At 46.4% G+C, this 15,013-nt stretch overlaps 1 long non-coding RNA gene across 1 annotated transcript in view; it reads left to right on the top strand.

Annotated features, from left to right (window-relative positions):
• LOC118087893 (uncharacterized) overlaps positions 1-13,255 on the top strand; it is a 28,044-nt gene extending 14,789 nt beyond the window's left edge. The window contains exons 6-7 of the long non-coding RNA XR_015950505.1: positions 3,010-5,890; positions 9,574-13,255. This is a non-coding gene — a long non-coding RNA (uncharacterized LOC118087893). The remainder of the gene's footprint in view (positions 1-3,009; positions 5,891-9,573) is intronic.
• The last annotated feature ends 1,758 nt before the right edge of the window (positions 13,256-15,013 follow it).

The following is a 15,013-nucleotide window of genomic DNA, read 5'->3' on the forward strand; positions in this document are numbered from 1 at the left end:
ACAGATAGGATGTCGGTATGAGCCCTGCGCACCAACGTCTCAGATGTTTGCTAAGGTTGGATACATGATCTTGTTTGGCTTAACAAGCAAACAGTATGATCGCCTTGTCCCTTGGCGTTCTTAGAAACCAGGGTGAATCATTGAGGCAAATCCCCCCCCCTTTACGTTCCTTCCATTCGAGCAAAGAGAAACCTCCCTCCCTCACCTCTCTCCCTTCTCTTTGGCTGGAGTTCCTTGTGTACTTGGAACACTCCTCTGAGCTTGTGAGCTCTTGACAACTGCGTGAGGATCAGAGACACCGAATACCTGGGCTGCGGCCGCAACAATTATATTTTCCAAACGTTTTAGGGTGTTTAACAGCTAGGAATGCTAATTCCGTGCACTTTTACCGCTTGGTGGCTACTGGTAGCTTGTCAACATGTGGAGCTGCTTTGCCTCAGCTTCTCTCTAGGCTTGCATGCTGTGGAGTGCAAGTAATATGTTTAGCGTGCGGTTATTGCAAAAGAAAGGAAAGCCAGTGTGACTTAGTGGTCAGTGTTGAACTAGGAACAGAAAGATTCCTGTTCAAGTCCTCCTCACTTGCCCACAAAGCTTATTGAGTAAATTTTCGGCCAACTATTCTGCCTTAGCATGTCCTCCCTCCTAGGCTTGTTGTGGAGATAAAAGGGCTGGGGGAGATGACCTTTCCTGTGATGCAAATAGCAGGTTGTATCCAATGTTAGGCCTACTCTGAGTAGGCAAATTGAAATTAATAGGGATTGCTAGCTTAGGTCCATGAATTTTGTTGGGTCTACTCTGAGTAAAACTTGGTTGATTGCAACCAAGGGTTGTTAACAGACCAGAGAAAAATTGGCTTGACAGGGGCGGAGAGAGCAGTTTTCATTTCCTCCTTCAACCTTTTTTTATTATTTAAAAAAAGGAAGAAGTTGGGTCTCTTCGCTGCATATAGACAGCTTTTAGTTTGTCTGTGCCCAGGACCCACAGCTAATAGCTGGTTCTGCCCCTGCTCTGTGTTCTTAGACTCATTCTGGGTTCCACCCCTTGGCATCCCTTATTTAAAGAGTTGGTGACCTTAAACATAAATAGTTGAGAGACAGCATTTCCCTGTGGTTAATGTGCCAGGCTGCAAAGCTTACTAGGTGACATTGGTAAGTCACTATCACTCAGCCTTTCTCCCAACCTTGCAGGGTTGTTGTGGTAATAAAATGATGTTGGGGTGGGGGGACTGTGCTCACTGAACAAGGAGTAGCTAGATTAAAATGCAATGAGTAAATTAATTAGGTCCATGTCCAGGCCTAAAATACATATTTCTCTCTGTGTGTGTTTTGGGGGGCAGAAAAAGAAGAGCTACATCTCACTTTTCACACATTGCAGCCTTGCTCCAAATTATAATGATATACGGTATGAGGAGAGTCCTGCTGGATCAGAGCAAAGGCTTAGCTTACCGTAGTCAGCCTCCTGGGGTGCATCAAGATAAGGGCTTAATACTGTAAACAGGTGGTGGTGGTGGTTATTATTAATTACCTGCCCTTCACCCTAAAGTCCCAGGGCAAATTGCAGCATTTAAAACACATTATTAAAAGCTGTTTAAAACAACTTAAAACTACAGGACTAAGGTGGGACTTAAAAATATGCCTCTACATTGTCAAAAGCCAAGGTAAAGAAGGCTGTATAATGAAAGTGCCAGACTCACCCATTTGGGGAGGGAAAATGTTACCCTAGTCTGAGAGTAGATCAGTCTCTCTCTCTTGGATTCTGCTATGCCAACAAGCATGCCAAGTGCCTTGGGTGACGTTGTTAGCCTTCCTTCACTGAAGATAGATGCCCCTCAGCTGTGTATGTGCAGTAGCCAACCAGGCTGAGCTAGAAATGGCCACTTTCCCATTTATCTACCCTGAAATGATCATATGCTGGGATCATATGCTCACCTGGAATACTGTGTCCAGTTCTGGGCACCACAGTTCAAGAAGGATTCTGACAAGCTGAAACGTGTCCAGAGGAGGGCAACCAAAATGGTCAAAGGCCTGGAAACAATGCCTTATGAGGAACGGCTTAGAGAGCTGGGTATGTTTAGCCTGGAGAAAAGAAGGTTAAGGGGTGATGTGATAGCCATGTACAAATATATAAAAGGATGTCATATAGAGGAGGGAGAAAGATTGTTTTCTGCTGCTCCAGAGAAGCGGACACGAAGCAATGGATTCAAACTACAAGAAAGAAAATTCCACCTAAACATTAGGAAGAACTTCCTGACAGTAAGAGCTGTTCGACAGTGGAATTTGCTGCCAAGGAGTGTGGTGGAGTCTCCTTCTTTGGAGGTCTTTAAGTGGAGGCTTGACAGCCATCTGTCAGGAATGCTTTCATGGTGTTTCCTGCTTGGGGGGGGGGTTGGACTGGATGCCCCTTGTGGTCTCTTCCAACTCTATGATTCTATGATTCCACAACTTAGGGGCTGCCACAGAGAATGCCTTCTCCCAGGCTACCCCACTCCCCAAGCTGCTGAGGGTGGAGGAAATACCCAGAGGGCCCCCTCTGCCAATTATAATGCCCAAGAGGTTGTGCAGGGAAGGAGATGGCCTTTCAGGTATTTGGAGCCTGCATCATTGTTCAGACATAATAAGTGCATTGTTGGTAACAGTTTTTAAACTTATCAGACCTTATCTGGGAAGCAGCAATCGAGAGTAAATGTGGAGTGCAGGGGGGAGATATATGGGCTGGAATTCGGATGCCAGCAATGCCATGTAGGCATTAGGGATTTAATGGCAAATATACCTAACCTGTACTTTCCAAAACAATCCAGGAACCAAAATGCAGCCATTCACAAGCCATTCACTCCAAAATTTACAGTGCAGTTCCCCTGCTGTGTAATGTCTATGAAAAACTGCACATACCAAAGCATGCATACAACAAATGCATTTGTTATTAAACATAACATACAAAAATGCATTACAGTGGAGAAAACTGGCTTTGCAGCAATGTGTACAAAATATCCGCCCTCACCCCTCCCCTCAGGTGGGCGAGGTTTGCGACACCGTGCGGGGCTACCTGGCTGGTGACACCTACCTGGCTGCGTCGGACCTATGACCTGCCACCCGGCCAGTAAAGACAAAGGGCACCTGGCCGGTGGGGGCGGGAGTAAGGCCAAAGAAAAGGGACAGGAGCACCGTGGGGAAGCCTCTTTGTCCTTCTTCCTGTTCCAGTCAAGGCTCTCTCCTGGATCGTCGCTGGATTCCACAGGGCTTGAGGTAGGCCTCCTTGTCCTTATGAGGGTTTTTTGGTTACTTTAATTGTCCTGAGAGGACTGTGTTTTGCCCCCCCCCCCGCCGAACTGAGGGCCTTGCAGCCCTGGGGATTGGGAGGGTTACGATGGGAAGCCCTGGATCGGGATCGGCGGTGTCTGCGGCCGCGGCTTGGGGCCCGGGCGACATGGGGGTTGCGCCGCTTCGCGCCCCCCCCTTGTTGTTTTTGCTAGGAGGCCTCGGCCTCGCTGCATGGGGGGGTGCCTGCTGCTTCGTCCGGCTCCCCCCCCCAGCATCGTTTTTTGGGCCTGCTACCGGGCCGCATGGGGGGGTGCCTGCCGCTTCGCGCGGCCTCCTCCCCCCCCCGAGCGTCTTTTCGCCGGGAGGCCTCCCTTTCGCGGGGGCCTCCTGGCTGCCGAAATGCGGCCGCGGCTTGGTGCCGGGCCGCACGGGGGGGGTGCCTGCCGCTTCGCGCGGCCTCCGCTCCCCCCGGAGCGTTGTTTCGCCGGGAGGCCTCCCTATCGCGGGGGCCTCCTGGCTGCCAAAATGCGGCCGCGGCTTGGTGCCGGGCCTCATGGGGGGGTGCCTGCCGCTTCGCGCGGCCTCCTCTCCCCCCCTCCCCGGAGCGTTGTTTAGCCGGGAGGCCTCCCTTTCGCGGGGGCCTCCTGGCTGCCAAATGCGGCCGCGGCTTGGTGCCGGGCCGCATGGGGGGGTGCCTGCCGCTTTGCGCGGCCTCCCCCCCCCACGGAGCGTCTTTCGCCGGGAGGCCTCCCTATCGCGGGGGCCTCCTGGCTGCCGAAATACGGCCGCGGCTTGGTGCTGGGCCGCACGGGGGGGTGCCTGCCGGTTCGCGCGGCCTCCTCTCCCCCCCCCCCGGAGCGTTGTTTAGCCGGGAGGCCTCCCTTTCGCGGGGGCCTCCTGGCTGCCAAATGCGGCCGCGGCTTGGTGCCGGGCCGCATGGGGGGGTGCCTGCCGCTTTGCGCGGCCTCCTCCCCCCCCCACGGAGCGTCTTTCGCCGGGAGGTCTCCCTATCGCGGGGGCCTCCTGGCTGCCGAAATGCGGCCGCGGCTTGGTGCCGGGCCGCACGGGGGGGTGCCTGCCGCTTCGCGCGGCCTCCTCTCCCCCCCCCCGGAGCGTTGTTTCGCCGGGAGGCCTCCCTTTCGCGGGGGCCTCCTGGCTGCCAAAATGCGGCCGCGGCTTGGTGCCGGGCCGCATGGGGGGGTGCCTGCCGCTTCGCGGGGCCTCCTCCCCCCCCCCGAGCGTCGTCTCGCCGGGAGGCCTCCCTTTCGCGGGGCCTCCTGGCTACCGAAATGTGGCTGCGGCTTGGTGCCGGGCCGCATGGGGGGGTGGCCTGCCGCTTCGCGCGGCCTCCCTCCCCTGGCCTGGCGCCCACTGAGCTGATGTCCAGGGGTTAAGAGTCTCGGAGGGTAGGCTCTTCAGGAGCGCTGTTTCTTTCGCCGGGAGGCCTTGACCGTCGCCGGGGCCCCCTGGCCGCAACCAAAGAAAAAACAAATAACAAACAAACAAACAAACAAGCAGCACAGGGCAGCAGTGCAATGGGCGATAAAACAGAAGGTGGTTGTTCATGCCCACCCAGGGGCAGATGTGGGCAGGATTCCGGAATTGCAGGGGGTTGGGCTAGATGACCCCCAGGGTTCCTTCCAACCTTACAATTCTCATTAGCAAGGAGTGAAACCGATGGGAATACAGGCAAAATCCGAAGAGCCCAACGACCTTTTCCGAGAAGCAACCTTTCCAACGTTGCATCATGGCGGTGCTAGGGCCGGTTGGGATGTCCTTCCCGGGTCCAAAAAGGGCATGTGGCGTTTATTGTGATTCACTTGGCATGAATTAACCTTTTTTATTCTCTTCACACAGTTTAGCGTGCGTGCGCGCAGTTAGGTTGGCTGGTTCTGTCCTGAGTAGGTGATCGGTCAGACAAATAGCTAATCATATCAAATACCATTTGAAAAAGAGAGAGAGAGTGAGAGAGAGAGAGAGAGAGAGAGAGAGAGGTTTATAAACAAACAAATAATTCAAGTTTGTTTAGAGCAGCTTAGACGCCCCTTTATCCTTTAGGTTGCAGGTCATGGCCAACGGAAGAGAGGAGAGTTCCCCCCCTCGTCCAGCTGAGTGCGCCTCCAGGGCCTCAGCAAGGGGCACTCCTAGCAACGCGGTTAAAGCAGCCAAGAAAATTAAAAAAAGGGCGTTATCGTCAGGCAGGAAGGTCCCTCCCATGAAATTAGTACTCCCTAAGAAAAAGGTTAGAGTAGATCAATTGGACGGTCCCTCCACCTCGGAGGCTAGGCTCTACCGGGCCTCCCCTAAGGTGATAAGATGTGTGTCACCACCTGAGTTGGTTTCAGAGAGCGATGCTTCATGGGCCAGTGTCGACGAGCTGCAGGAATTAAGGCGAAAAAACCGTATCCTGCAGCGTCGGCTGGATAAGGCTAGGGATAGGTCTGGATCCCCTCATAGACGCTCGCGCGTAGGGAGGCGTAAGCACAGGCGCAGGTCACCGGTTTCCAGCTCGACGGACAGCTCCTCCAGCCCCGATTTGCGCAGGACACGACGCGGGAAGAAGAGGTCGCGCAGTTCTAGGAAGCATGGGCGCAGGCGCCAGAGGGATTCTTCGGATTCCTCCGACTTGTCGGGTACGTATGACTCCTCCAGCGGTGAGTCTGATGAGGAGCGTTGCAAGGGCTTCTGGGTCACAAATAGCAAGGCTCCCGGATTGCCGAGCTGGATCTGGGAATGGCGCACACGGCGAAAACAAGCTCTCTGTACAAAAACAAGGCCCTTCATCCTATTGTAGTCAGGAGGTGTTATCTACTGTGGAGCTATCTTCATGCATAAGAACAAAGGACAATGATGGTTGAAGGGGACATTCTCTTGCTTGGTGGCTTGTGAATCATAGCCAATGTCTGACATGGGAAAAATAACTTGAGACAAGTTTTACTGGGTGACCTTGGAGGGATGTGTGGTCTGTTGGCTCCCAAGGTTATGGCTCTTTGGAGATGAGAGGCAAGTTTTGTTGTCCTGGGATTGGCAAGTGTTTGAATGTAATAATAAATACTTCAGGAATGATAGTTTTCAAGGGAACAGATAAAGTTAAGTAGGAAGAAAGGACACATACCATGATGTTTATAACCACTATGTTATCTTGACAGTCAGCAAAAATAAAAAAGGTGGCTTCCTAAAAAAGATTGGGGGGCGGGTGCGGAATCCCATAGCGATGTGTCCATCTGCATGCCTTAATCTTAAACAATCCATCCTTTATTCTCTCTTTTTTTCTAGTCTCAGAGTATTTACAATAGGCATTCAATATCAGTGTTAGAGCCCAGGTGTGTGGAGGATTGTTGCTTCAATGTTGGATTAAGGGAAGGACATAAGGATGTAAGAGAACAGGGAGGTGTCTGCTGGATCAGACCAAAGTACTGTAGTTTAGCATCCTGTATTATATAGAGCCAGGCAAAAAAAAAACAGGGGAGGCGAGGTCCCCCAAATTTAAGGAAGAAAAGACAAAAGGCACAAGAACCAAAGTGGCAATGAATTGATGTCAAAAAGAATGATTGTTTAAATATGAACAACTATCCTTAGAACCATGTGTCTAGAATACAAAATCTCAAACTACAAATACAAAATCTCCCAGCTGTAACCACTGTATACTGTTAAATGGCACCCCCAATCTCCACAGCACTGTGATATTCCAGGGCAGTGGTTTTCAACCAGTGTGCCATGGCACCCTGGGGTACCTTGCATGATGGTCAGGGGTGCTGCGGGCAGCAATGGCCTCTGTCGGTCTTTACTTTCCTCTCTCCCTCTTCTGATGACCTCTCATGTCTCTGCTTCCCAAAGACTTGCACAGCTGTTTATTGCAGCAGCCCTAGCTATAAGCTCTGCAGGTGAATAGTGCGTCTGGGAGGCACTTCTCTTTGGGGTGGGGTGGGGGCAGCTCAGAGACCTGGGGTGGCAGCAGCGGTGCTGCCTGGAGGACTCCCAAGGAGAGAGAGAGGAGAGGAAGCTGAGGGAACACTCCACAAGAGAAGGTGTTTGAAAAAGGGTGAGAGGCTGTCAGCTCTGCAGGCAAGGGGTAACATAACTGGGCCCCACAGAAAAAAATATACAGTCGTTCATCAAGGGAGCTGTGGACTCAGAAAGGTTGAAAACCTCTGTTCTAGAGAGTTTAAGGCACTTACCCAGGGTCTGTGTGTCTTTCTGGGGGGAAAAGGCACAGCGGTGACGGTGGCATCCTTTATTTACACACATATATACAACCTGAGCCTATGATGGAGGGGTCCCAGCATTACACTCCAAGAGGGCCTTGCCCCTTCCAGAAGCCCAGCATCGGGTTCAGACATCAGCTATTTTTGTCTGCCTCTTGCTCTCTGCTTGTCACATAACATCTTCTTCCCAGCTTCTAACCCACAGTTGCTTTTCCTGAGGTGTGAAAGGAGCCCCACCCCATTGTTGCCTCACAGAGATTCCTGGTGATCCATTGTTGTGCTCACAGGCTAACACCTCCAAGGAAATTAGTCTGAGTTATTCCATGGAATTAGCTAGGTGTCAAATACACAGTTTAGGAAGTTTGCCTAGCTGAATTAATTCTTTCACATATGTTAATTCCAGAGAATTAAAAGCATCTAACACACATGGGTCTAGCAACAGACCGGCCTTAATTAAATTCTAACACTAACTTGATCCGGAATTTAGGGTGTCTTGCACCCACAGATTCATAACAATACAAAGCAATGGAGCTTTCCAAGCAATACAGATAATATGCAGGATTGTATCTTGTTTTATGCTTCTTCAAAATCAAATTGGATAATTCTTAGTAGATGGCAGTCATAATCCCCCCCCCCAATATCAACTCAAATTTTCTTTCAGGAATATGTTGTTCCTCTTGATCTTCAATTTTTTAAATATAATATACTGCCTCCCATTTGATAATGTTAGAATATAAGAATGAATCTGCAATATATGTATTCATTGACACTTAGGAAGATGTTCAGCTACATTTTATGCAGAGAAGGTCAATTGTAATTAATGGACCTAACTTAGGGCTCACCCAGATTTGTGTTTATCCAGCAACTAGAAAGCATGGGTCCAAGCGGCTTTCCATTTCTCTTGCAATTTCTCGGCACAGGTCTGAGTGATTTTGCCCTTGCCCCGCTGCTTTTATTAGTGATAAATTGGAGCAAACATCAATCTGGAGAAAACCCAGTTTCTCTTCTTTGCCTCCAAATTTGTCTCTTCTTTGCCTCCAAATTTCACTTTGATCTAAATTGGCTGTATAAACAAAAATTAGGCAGTTAAGATTCCATAGGCCAGTTTAAAAAAAATATAAAATCCAAACTACTCTGTGTGTTTGGGTGTGTGTGTTTTCCATTCCAAATAAGAGCATTTGGCTAGAATGGAACTAGAGATCTTGTTCCGAGGGGCGCAAAACAATTTTAATGCCAACAATATTTTACACAGTAGAGTACTTCCCTTACCCACTGACTCTTCCATATAGGAGCAAGCCCAAAGGAACATTTCATGTGGAATTATTTAATTTTGATTAACAGAATGCTACTTTTAGCTGGGAAAAATGTTCCCATAGACTGGTAGGCAACAGAAAGGCTGTATAAAGCCAGATGACATCACTACTTTCTCAGAGCAACAAAAGACCAATGGCATCCCCTCTTGCTGAGAGAAAATTAGCAGCAGCTTTGGATCTAGGGCAAATACTTCAGAAATTAGGGGGTTATTGGCTGCTTCTAGGACCTGACACCTATTTTGCAAAGCACATCCAGAATCTCCTTTTGGTTCTCAAGTCCATTTCTGTACTTTTATATATATATTACTATACCAAACTAGGTTTCTGAACGGAAAACTTCTAATGAATGCAGCTGGGAATGCGAAATGGTCAGTTTAAATTTCAGAAACTGTGACTGGGAAATTTGGAAGATGAGAGAAGCCAAAATGGATAGATTTGGCCATTTCTAATTGCCAGATTCCATTTCTGAATTAAATATTGGGAGTGAAAAAATAATTAAATGTGGTTAAGGAGGAGGAGTATAGTCACATCCACAGCATACATTCAAAACACACAACTTCCCCCCAAACACACCCTGAGAACTGTCGTTTCCCCCTCACACAGAGCTATGATTTCCAGCATCCTTAATAAACTACAGGTGCAGATTTGATCTATGTATTTATGTGTGTATGAAAGATTTTGGGGGGAAATTCCCCATGAGGTGGGGAAAGAGGGGAAATATTTAGCTTCTGGTTTTTGTAAAGCTTGTTTGGGATTTAACGTCTGGCTTTAAGATCATTCACCTTTCTGTCTTCAAAGCAACCTGAAGAAAGAAGGGAACGAGAGACGTCAAAGAGGTCCATAAATCACCAAAAAGGAGAAGAAGCCGCAGACCATCAAATGTGCAACAGAGCAAGGCATTTTACGGGTATATCTGAAGGAAAGGGGTAGGGGTGGGAATCTGTTCTGGGTTTTCGGTTTCCAAGTGCGTAATGCTGTCCTGCTAGCCAAGTATCTCAGGAGTGGAAGACTCTTCAGCACACAGTTGGTATGTGACTCTTGCGGCACCTGAGAAAATATACAGGCAGTGTGCTGGCCACAGGAATTTCATCCAGAATACCCGCTGCTGTTACAACTGGCAAACTCCACACATCATGTGCAGATGTTCATAGGAAGCTGCCCTATATAAAAGTAGGCTATTTGCCCATCTAGCTTAGTATTGTGACTTAGGCCTCCTCCAGATGACCAATTTATTGAGCTTTCCTTGCACAAAGCTTATGTAGAGGTTAGACCAGTGATTTCCAAACTTTAAGTCACTGCCCCCCTTTTGTTCCATAAACCTATTCTCAGTGCCCCCACCCTATAAAAAGCACTACTCAGAATAGCGGTTTGCATGGCCAACTGAGGAATATAACAACACAATAAAATTCCAAACAGTAGCAATTAATTGTCCATTTATTTGAAATACAATTGAAACTATTTAGTTTAATTAATTCAACAAAATCATAGCGTTGGAAGGGACCCAAGGGTCACCCCCACAATGCAGGCATCTCAGCTAAAGCATCCATGACAGATGGCCATCCAACCTCTGCTTAAAAACCAAGAAAGGAGAGTTCACAACCTCCCGAGGGAGACTTCCACTGTCAAGCAGCTCTTCCTAATATTTAGTTGGAATCTCCTTTCTTGTAACTTGAAGCCATTGGTTCAAGTCCTTCCCCCCAGAGCAGGAGAAAACTAGCTTGTTCCCTCTTCTATGTGACAGCCCTTGAGATATTTGAAGATGGCTAAAATGGATGACCTTGATTCAGTGATACTGCTTTTCAAAGTATGATAGTACGTTAGACATTTACATGGCCAGCAACTTCTTGCTGCCCCCACTTGCCTCTTAAAACGCCCCACTGCCCCCAGTGGGTGGCACCACCCACCTTGGAAACCAGCGGGCTAAACTATCAAAGTCCTTCTCTGCATCCACAAAAATCAATGCTGCTTGCTTTTCATTTCTGGCAGTCAAATATTCTATAATGTTCACAACATTTCTTATGTTATCTTTTATCTGTCGACCAGGAAGAAAGCCTGCTTGATCTTTTTAATGCCATTTTAATGCTATCTTGATATCTGTTAAAAGTAAGAAAAAGAAAACATGTTTAAACCTCCTCCCCCTTCCTCCTCCTCCTCTTCTTCTTCTTATCTTCTTCCTCTGGAGTTGCTGCAGCTGCTTCTTCCTCTCTTCCCAAGTCTTTATATCTTCTCAGAAATTTCTTTGTCTCGTCAACATTTTTTAATTTGAATTTCTTTTCTTTATAATAAATTGAGATTCCTGGGAATTCCCATTTAAACTCAATCCCATTTTTTCTGAATATCTGTGTCAGTGTCTTGTATTGTTCACGTTTCTTCAGCAGGCGAAGTGGAACATCTTTAAATATGATTGTGAAGATTCCATTGATACAGAGTCTTTTTTCTCTATTTTTCTGCAAGATTAGATTCCTCATCTCTCTATCTTTAAATATGATCAAACAATCTCATGGGATTTTTTTAGCCTTAGCCAATCTTATTTTAATCCTAAATGCATTTTGTATTGTACCTGCCACCTCTTCTACTTCCATGCTTAAGCATTGTGCTATTTCCGTGATTAATTTTTCCATAATATTTCCCCCAGGTGATTCTGGAACTGATCTAAATCTCAGATTCATTTCTCTCTGTCTCAATTCATTCATTGCAACAGCATCCCAAAGCTCCTCCTGTGTCTTATTAATTTCCGAGATTTCTCCTTTAACCTTTTCCTCCTCCTTCTTCATCTCTCTCATTTCCTGTTTCATCCGTTTCATCCCTTCTTCCAAACTTTGTGTCCTTTTAGTTATCTCTTTCATCTGGCCTTTCATCTTGGCAACTGTCAGATCTAATTTCTTGTCCATTTGTTCCAATCTTGTTTTCAATTTTTTCCCACTCTGTTTTATATCCTTTCTTATTTCTGCAAACATTTTAATAATGTCCCCTTTATTTTCAGATTCCTGTTCTGAGCCTCTCCTCATTTCTCTTGGTGTTCCTACTTTTCTTGGTGCTGACATCCTGTCTCTATTTTCCTTTAATTTTTACTTATCCTTATTTCTGTTCTTTTAATTTAATTTAGATGTTATTATTTTCTTCACCACTAGGTGTCTCCCACCTAATAGTTCCTTCTGCCACTTGTTTGGCTAATCCACAAAGTTTACAATTTCCATTAAAAAATCCCAGAACGGAACAGAAAAATTAAACACTTTATTGCAACTCCAATTTGCCACTTGTTTGGCTAATCCACAGATTTAACTGCTTCTTCCAAAAAGAGAAAGAAGGGGGGGGGAGGTCAATACCAATCCCTCAAAACCTTCCCCACGGAAGGGAAGGGAATGCAGCAACAGAAACCTTCCAAAAATCATTCAAAAAATAAAACTCCACCAATAAAAATGAAAATAAAACAAAAAAACAAAGAGCACCATTTTCAGGCACTTGTTGGCCTAATCCACACCGTCTTTCTTTCCCAATTAAGTAAGAAAAGGGAAATGAAGCAAGCCAAAAATAATAAAAAAGAGAAAAGGAATCCATAAATTGCCAGTATGTCAATCCTTACATTCACAAAAGAGTAAACAATAGGAAGGAGGGATTCAAAATATTTCTTCTCCACACAGCTTCTCCTTCAAATAGTGTATCAGACTTCGCAAGTTTTTTAAAAATTTTATACACAAACGCTGTTGCTGGCTCCCTTATAACTTCTTAATTTCTAGCTACGCAGTTCCACAAAAATGAAAGTATAAGCCTTTCAGGGTGACAAATGTTCTCCAAAGAAAAATAAAATGTATCTTACATAAGAGGCTTTCGCCCCCTTTTTTATATACAGTGGTACCTCTGGTTACGAACGTAATTCGTTCCGGAGGTCCGTTCTTAACCTGAAACCATTCTTAACCTGAAGCACCACTTTAGCTAATGGGGCCTCCTGCTGCCGCTGTGCCGTCAACGCACCATTTCTGTTCTCATCCTGAAGCAAAGTTCTTAACCCGAGGTACTACTTCCGGGTTAGTGGAGTCTGTAACCTGAAGTGTTTGTAACCTGAGGTGTTTGTAACCCGAGGTACCACTGTAATTATGTAGTCTTTTAGCTCACAACAACTGTGTTTTTATGAAATTTATATTCCTGCTGTAGGTAAGTTTATCAGCTTTCTGTTCCATAGGAAAATCATGCAACCAATATCAAATCCCAGATGGGGCTGACCTCCTTTTTTCCACCCCCGCTGTCTTCCGAATTATTGTAATCGTTATAATTTATACCTCACCGAATTGATCCAGGTTTCTTTTTCTTTTGGAATCAATCGCTGTGCTGGGTAAGCTCGAGGCTGTGCTTCTCGGGAGTAGAAAATGGTGTCCCACACCAGCGCCTCAATCTTGCCGATCTTTCCACTCCAAAAAGGAGCGTTTTAGTTGGCGGAGAGACCACTTTTCGGCGCCGCTGGGTGCCTGCCCTCAGAATTTTCCTTCTGAGGTTTTGGGGAGCTTGTGGCGCACTCGCAATGCCCCCTTCCCCCCGAAAAGCTGGATTCTCCCTGAAGGGCTGAATCCCGCTTGCTCACAGCTTCCCGATCAACAGGAAGTTGGCATGTCTACAGTTTCTGTTCAGTATCTATTAAGCACCCACCTTTTTATTTGCAGGGAGGTTGTACGACAATAAGCATTCGTCCTCATTTGCTTGTGGTGAGTTTATACGTCTGCTCATTCATTATTTGCTGGTTAGTATTAAAGGTGTTCCACAAGTAAAAATTCTCTAGTTTAATCCTTCAAAAGCTGGCATTCATGGTTTAATATATTTTCTTGCAGTGATGACTCTGCTGCAGCAGAAGGCAACTGTAGGGAAGGGCAGTATCTCAGTGGTGGATCATCGGCTTTGCATGCAGAAGGTCCCCAGTTCAATTCCTGGTATCTCCAGGTGGCACTAGGAGAGAACCCTGCCTAAAACCCTGGGGAACTGCTGCCAGTCTGTGTAGGCAATACTGAGCTATATAGACCAATGGTTTGACTCTGTCAGAGTCCTATGTTCCTATTGGCTACTGTAAGAAAAGGATGCTGGAATAGATGGGCTTTGGCTTGATCCAAGAGAGCTCTTCTTATCTTCTTATGCAACACAATTTAGAGCAGAGGTAGCCAATGTGGTGTCCACCAAACATTGTGGACTACAGGTCCCATCATCCATGACCCTGCTAGCTGGGGCTGATGGGAGTTGAACAACATCTGAAGGGCACAGCATTGCATACCCCAGTCATAACCAGTGCCAAATAATGTGCAGATGAGGGATAAATACACAAGCCACAAAGTGCATCTCATTAGGATAATGAAATGAAGTCAGAGCGGCCTCAAAATAGGCCAGGGGACCTACAAGCAAACATGGGGTAGTATTCAACACTAGTGCTACTCAGAGTACACCCACTAAACTATCATAGGTTCTTTAATTTCACTGGGTCTACTCTGAGTAGGACTTAGGTGAATGCCACCCATAATTAAGGCTTTATATGAAATCTACAAGGGGAATGTGTAATCTGCTCAGGAACGTTAACACGATGTGTTAAAATCTCTTTTTAAATGCACATCTTCGCTAGTCCTTAAGTGCGCTTTGTTCAGTTGCTATTATTATTTTAATCCGGTACATTTTATGAAATTGGCTGGTCCTCTTAGCAGTTGAAGGTTGCAATCCTAAACACCATGGAACTGTGTAAACCACCATAAGATTGCCCTGTGAGAAAACATTCAACTTTTGTACATTTAGAAGAATGTTGTTGTTGTTGTTGTTGTCATCTTCATTATACTTTATCATTATTTTAAGCATGTATGTGTTATGAAATTGGCTAGTCTCCTTGGCAGCTGACGATTATAATCCTAAATACATCTACTAAGAAATAATCCCATGGTGGAGCGGAGTATTCCACTGTTGTACATACAGAATAAAAGTTGTGCCTATATAAGGTATACAAGCAACTCCTTCCCTCCCTATACAGCATTAGCAGGAATGCCTCAAAGGACAAAATCATGACCAGACCCTGGCAGAAGAATGCACATATGGTTAAAGGTAGGAGACAACCACATATGCACACAGCAAGCTCTGCTCACATCTGTTGTTTGTTTAACCAGCATTTTCCTTCTTCATAGTTGTTGAAGGAAAGAGGGGAGGGTATGTTTGGAAGGGGGGAATGATCAGAGAGGCTTTGTTTTCTAAGAGAGAGAGAGAGAGAGAGAGAGAGAGA

Source organism: Zootoca vivipara, chromosome 6, assembly GCF_965207765.1.
Source record: "Zootoca vivipara chromosome 6, rZooViv2.hap1.1, whole genome shotgun sequence".
Classification (NCBI taxonomy): Eukaryota; Metazoa; Chordata; class Lepidosauria; order Squamata; family Lacertidae; genus Zootoca; species Zootoca vivipara.